The sequence below is a fragment of the Lactuca virosa genome, chromosome 7 (genome assembly GCF_052849685.1).
Source record: "Lactuca virosa cultivar CGN04683 chromosome 7, Lactuca_virosa_CGN04683_v6, whole genome shotgun sequence".
NCBI classification, from domain to species: Eukaryota; Viridiplantae; Streptophyta; class Magnoliopsida; order Asterales; family Asteraceae; genus Lactuca; species Lactuca virosa.
In genome coordinates, this window is record NC_136432.1 from 282,238,449 (window position 1) to 282,245,111 (window position 6,663).

The 6,663-nt window shown below is 39.7% G+C and overlaps 1 pseudogene across 1 annotated transcript in view; it reads right to left on the bottom strand.

The window, feature by feature from the left end:
• Nucleotides 1–698: 698 nt before the first annotated feature.
• Nucleotides 699–6,663, bottom strand: part of LOC145127786 (putative inactive ATP-dependent zinc metalloprotease FTSHI 5, chloroplastic) — a 14,657-nt pseudogene continuing 8,692 nt past the window's right edge. Inside the window, exons 23-24 of the transcript XR_013716472.1 lie at nucleotides 918–954; nucleotides 699–819 (exon numbers count right to left, since the gene is read on the bottom strand). The product of XR_013716472.1 is annotated as a putative inactive ATP-dependent zinc metalloprotease FTSHI 5, chloroplastic (transcript). The remainder of the gene's footprint in view (nucleotides 820–917; nucleotides 955–6,663) is intronic.

Sequence of the window (6,663 nt, forward strand, 5' to 3'; positions counted from 1 at the left end):
TATTTCCTGAAATACGTGTTAAGAGCATATCTGATAATATATGATGATTTGAGATACAGAGTAAACCTAAATTAAATAAGAGGAATATTGGGTAGTATCTTCTTATGAGTATGAGTGAGATTTACACGGAGGGTAGAACTTTAAAATTTGTCATCGATCCGAGAACATGGATTAGACATAGTCATTTGTCCTTAGTCCGAGAGTATGGAGAGGACATAGTTATTCACTACTAGAAAAACAGCCTTTTACGACGCGCAATGCGTGTCGTAAAACGCTCAGACGACGCGCAAATGCGTGTCAAGGAAGGCCCTGTCATAACGAGATACGACACGCTTTTGCGCGTCGTCTATTTACGACGCGCATTTATGACACGCATTTACGACGCGCGTTTACGACACGCAATGCGTATCAAGGAAGCCCCTGTCATAAAGGAAGACGACACGCATTTGCATGTCGTAACCTTACGAAGCACGTTTAGGACTCGCATTGCGTATCATTAAAGTCTCTGTCATAAATGAAGATGACACACATTTGCGTGTCATAAACTTCAGCAACCATTTATGATATACATTTACGACGCGTCTTTACGATACTCATTTATGCATAATACAAAAATATGGAAACAAATATATATCAAAACAATCAATTTCATCCATAACATCATGTCAAAAAATTGTAATACATTGGTATTAAGGGGATCCGATTGTACATTGTTATTAAGACGTTTTCCCTAACTATATAACCTAATACTACATTGCTATTAAGGAACACCTTCTTGTTTCTACTTCTTATTGTTATGTTTCTGTTTCCACATGATACCTGTTTTCATCATCAACACATTAGTATTCAGAAAGGCTTCAAGCATCATCAATCTATGTTATAAAATATTAAAATTTAATACACATGTAGTAACATACCTTTTTCTAAGAATCCAAGCTTCAATACAGCCCATACCTGTATAAAAATTGATTAACAATTTAAGGAATATATAATTAACAATCACTATGCACCAAGTAAATCTACAGTCAACATCTTAGCTAGTTTATTCTCGATTTTTTTATTTAAGGTCCAGACATCAAGATTTTTTTAAAGGAATTCCACTTTGAACAAGTTGTGAGCATGCTATAAAAATTGATTAACATAGTACATTGCTATTTCCTTCAACAGGTTTTGAGAGCATTTTAATACCGTTACCAAGTACGTTTCTTAGTTAATTAATTCAAATCCATTCCTATTGATAAAGTCTACATGTTCAGATGTATTACTGTATATATATGACAGGAAAACTAAAATTATAAAAGAATCAATATTCTTTAAGAAAAGTTTAAAGCAAGATTTAAGAAATTAAGAATTTACACAGACCTCAGAAGTATGACCTTCTAAAATTGTTACATCAGAGTTAGGGATAACAGAAGGCAAAGCTGTTTAGCTTGTATCAATCTCCATTGGTTCTGCTCCTATTTCATAAGCATTTTGTTTTGGAAAAACTGTTCTATGTTCCTTTGAAAAGTGCGTTATCTTTCTCCAGAAAACCTTATATTTTCTGATGTAATGAATGTATAAACCTTAAGTAAAAATGATTCTTACCAGTTCCTCCTGCGAGTAGTTAGTGTATACAAATCATATACAATCCAGATCGAACGAACAATCGACTGTGTGGTTCTGCCCCAAGCCCACAACCAAACAAGGAATAGGAAGTGAGGTGTAGGCCACACATTCCACTGGTTGTCGGATCCTTATGTACATAATCCTGAAGTATTCAGTAGATACTTACAAAGTTAACTGTATTGGTCCTTTGATATCTGTTGAAAGTGTTCCTCAAGAAAATCCATTATTTTCTTATTGAATGTATGATTAACCAATTCTTTTTATAACTACTTAGCTCATACTAGCTATGTATAAACCAATATCGAACAGACGATTGATTGTGTGGATCTGCCCTAAGTCCACAACCAAATAAGGAACAGGAAATGAGGCGGAAACCACACATTCCATGGTTTGTCGGATATTCTTCACACATAGCCTGGATGCATAAACTAAGGAATTACAGAATTATTAATGAATGTTCATTAGTGAAATGAATAACCGATTGTTTGAAGAGTACTAATGTTTACCCTGGAAAATCATATATTTTCCCTAAATGTAAGTTATTGAATTATCTGTTCCAAACCAAATAGTATAAGCATCTACCATACTTATGTTGTTAAGCATTGTTCTGTTTGAAAACCAATATGAATACCTTTGTATGAAAACCCTTGTATGAAAACCTTTGTATGAATATCGTAGTGTGAATACCCTTTTGTATCAAAACCTTTGTATGAATACCATAGTGTGAATGTCGTAGTGTGAATAACCTCCTGCGATCACTTAGTACATACGAGTTATATAAATCTGGATCGAACAGACAGTCGATTGGGTGATTCTGCCGTAAGCCCACAACCAAACAAGGAACAGGAAATGAGGCGGAGATCACACATCCCACTGCAAGTTGGATGTTAATTTCATATTACCCTAATGTATAGACTAAGTTATCACATAGTTACTAACCCTAGTGACTGTTTGTTAGGTGTATTATTATGTGAACGAGTCGTTGTTTCACCTGTGGATTCTTATTACCATACTACGAACAATCAACATTACGACGTACTCGGACGTACGTCGTGAAAAATGACGTTTGTCACCCTAGGTTGACTGTAGCTAATAGTCAGGGTGCGGGATTGTCACTCCCGTATAGATCTATGCACAAACTCACGCTCTCCCTCTCAGGAGACTCTGGTTACAAGGCGTCTCACACTGTTGGCTCTCTCAACGAATCCACAAATAATAATATGAAAACCCTTTTTGTTATGAATCATTATAAAATAATATCTTTTATTTCTTAATTCATAAGTTTGTTTCCTCTGTTCTAAAAACTGTGTTTGTAATGTTTGTATTTTAACATGTTTTGTAAAACTGATTTCAAGTCTAGTAGTGACGATGTTTACCATGTATGCAAGTTCTATGTTCAATGTATACTAGTGATAGGAAAATATAATAAACCAAATTATATTTTTAAACACAAGATTACTTGTGCTTTTACTTGTATCCTCCCCCTGAAAACATTGAAAACTTTGGAAAAATATAGGGGTATGAACTCACCGTTAATTGTGTGCAAGCGTCGAATCAATGAACTGGAAACGAAGACCCTCGAGTTGTTGTACGTTGCACTTAACGGAATCCTAATAACAATTAAATACATATATGTATCTAAATTAGCGATTTCATTAAAGAAAGTGTTAGAAAACACTTGCTTTCGGTTAAGAAATGTTACCGGGACTTGAGTGAATCGAGGAAAGCGGGTTTTCAGCCTAATGTACTACTTAAGGAGTGTGCACGGCCGTGAAAGGGAGTGTACGGCCGTGAACCGTGTACGGTCGTAGACTGCCTTGAAGGGGGTGTACGGCCTTTGAAGGTGTACGACCGTGGATGAGTGTGCGGTCAACGATCTTGAAGGTGTACGGCCGTACACTCATGAACAAGAGTGCTGGAATCGATGAAAAACGTGTCCTAGATGCTCCGAAATGAACCCCCAATGGTGTTTTTCAATGTTTTACGGAAGAATAAAGGTGCTTTAAGAGTGTACAGTCGAGAGTCTAGATAGAGAAGTAGAGGGTGTTCGGCCAGAAGAGTGTAAATGAGGGGTAGGGTCTCGTATTTATAGGGGTTTTTGTGGTCGGTGCTGGGGTCCACCTGACATTGGCCGTAAACGAGTGTACGACCGTACACGGGTGTACGACCGTGAACCCAAGTCAGGTCGTGAATGTTGTTTTGATCGACGGAAAACTCGAAATTTCACGTAGATTTGGTCCCGACTCATATATGAAGCCCAAAAATGACTTTCCAAACCAAAGGAATTCGACGGGACTCAATAAAAATCTAAATTTTATTAACGGAATTTGGATAACGGAAATGGAAAAAGGTTCAGTTTGTCACATCATCCCCCCCGTTAGAGGGAATTTCGTCCCGAAATTCGGATTCCGAGTGGATGGTTAAGGATAAGGAAAAGAGAGGTTACTTTGGTTCCATTCAATCCTTGCGTTCTTTCCATGAATTCAGATCCTCGCTGGTTGCTTCAGCGGATCATCATTGATGGGTGCGTTGTTTTGATCTGTGATGGGCGTGTAGGTTTAGCTTGCTCAACTATGTTCATCCAACTGGTAGAATGTCCTTTCGTAGTTCTGAGCAGCCTTTATCCTGAAGTTCATGGTAGGACTCATATCTGGTCCATTTACCACTGTCTCATGTACACAAGTCGTATATAATCAAGACTGATAAGACGGTCGGATGGGTGACTCTGCCCCAGGTCCACAACTAGACAAGGAACAAGAGATAGGGCGGAAACACACATCCTAAGTCCGTAGAATCTTAATTATATACCACCCTCGCGTGTACATTTAACATCGATAGGCTAACCGTATCTGTCCCTAGCCTCTGTGCTTGAACTTGACTTGCTGCGCGAGCGATGTTTCCAAAATGATCTGCTGAGGGTGCTTAAGGAAGGTTACGAGTGGATACCAAACTCCTTGCATGAGTATTTTGGAGGTTTGAAACGAGATGAAATTTCGAAGTTCGCATCTAGTTTGTCGTTATGAGTGACGAGAGTTTTGTTATTTAGTCGGTTTAAGGCAAAGGGTCTCCTCGGTGACACGTGGGTTTGGTATAACGCAGACTCAGTCAGACTAAGCGGGATGACATCGCAGGATTGCGTGTTAAGTTAGTTCGGAAGGAGTGTTTCGTTATGGCGTCAGTGTATCTGTGTGTGTACGTTTCTAGTGCTTTCTGTATTGACCTTGCTATTACTTCTGCGAATGTTTTGTACTGTATTAAGTGTACTAACTGAGAACTTGTTCTAGTGAATGATACTTGGTATTATGATCCCTATCTGGTTCTTCTATAATCGCTTGGTGCCTACAAGTCATATATAATTAAGATTGATAAGACGGTTAACTAAGTGACTCTGCCCTAAATCCACAACCAGACAAGGAACATGAAATAAGGCGGAATCACGCACTCTAGGTCTATTGGTTCTTAATTATATATGGCCTTAATGTCTACACCAAGTCATTATAGCTTACCAGAAAGAGTATTTAGTTTCTATATAAACTATGTGCTTTGTCTAACGAGGAAGAAAATATTATAGTTAGAACTTAGTTGTGAGACGGTTTCCTTGAAAATGTAGGTTTGGGAAAAGATTCGAGTTGGAAGACGTACCGCTGCTCTCGGGGGTTTCCGGGGTAGACTCTCCTGCAGTGATCATTAGCATTCCTCCCTCTTCGCCAGGGTTCCTGGCCAATGGACAATCTCTCCTGAAGTGTCCCGTTTCACCACATTCGTGGCAGGTATGACTCACTTCCTCAAATGGGACTTGAGAGATTGGTCGTGCCGGTGCCCTATAGAAGCAAATGGTGTGTCCCCTTCTGAGGCAGTTCTTGCAATACAACTTCCGACACCTTCTGATATGATGGAAGTTGCATTTATTACATTTAGGGAGGGTTCTAGCATAACGACTACCTGGTGTTGATGTGGTTGGTGTCGTAGCAACATAGGTTGCACCCGTATGTTGTCCCTCGGAGGGTTCTTGTGTTGATTATCTCTTCTTTCTGTTCTCGGACCCTTGATTATCATCACCTCCTTTGGTTGACCCATGAACGGGGTCCATTATACCTTGGCGGATCCCATAGTCCACCAAAGTTCGAGCCAGGCGTTTGGCACTATCAAACGTAAGAGGTTTTGCTGCCAATACGTTTCCTTGAATTGGAGAAGGTAGTCCCCAAATGTATCTCTCTACCTTCTTACTCTCCGGGGTAACCATCCCCGGGCATAGTGCAACTAAGTCGCTGAATCTGTCGGTGTAAGCTTCTATGTCTGAGCCTGCCATGGTAAGATTCCACATCTCATGCTCTAGTTTCTGTACTTTTCCCCTCGGGCAGTACTCTTCCAACATCATCTCTTTTAGATTTTCCCAGCCATTGCGTTTGCTATTGGAAGAGTCAATGACTTGACATGGCTGTTCCACCATGTAAGGGCTCTGTCAGAGAAGGTGCAGGCAACAAATTTCACTTTGCTCCCTTCTAGGCACGAGCATAACTCAAAAATCGATCCTGTCTTCTCGAACCATCGCATTAGGGAGATGACTCCCCTATTTCCATCGAAGGATTTGGGTCCACAAATCATGAAGTCCTTGTATGAGCACTCCCTTGTGTGTCCGTGGTTAAAGCTGTTGGTACCACTACCCGATCCACCGGTACCACTTGCATTGATTTGAGTCATGACAGCTGTCACTGCGGCTGTTACTGCCGCCTGAAAGACAACCGAGTCATACTGAGGAGGTGGTGGCGGTGGTGCGTTGTTTTTGTTTTTGTTCGACTTCTTCGGTGGCATATTGCTGCCAAAAGGTTTAAAAGACGAAACGAGGGTAAGTCCTTAGATGTTACAAATCGAGTGTATTCTGAATCGAAGTAATCTTAGTTTTGAGTGTTTCATGTTCTGACGTTTGAAGCAATTCATTACAGAGGTCTACGCAACATAGACTTATGAATTTGATAGTGACTACCCTCTTAATGAAGTTATGGAATCTGGTTTACTGTTATTTAGCTGATATGATAAAGGCAATAAGCCTGACAC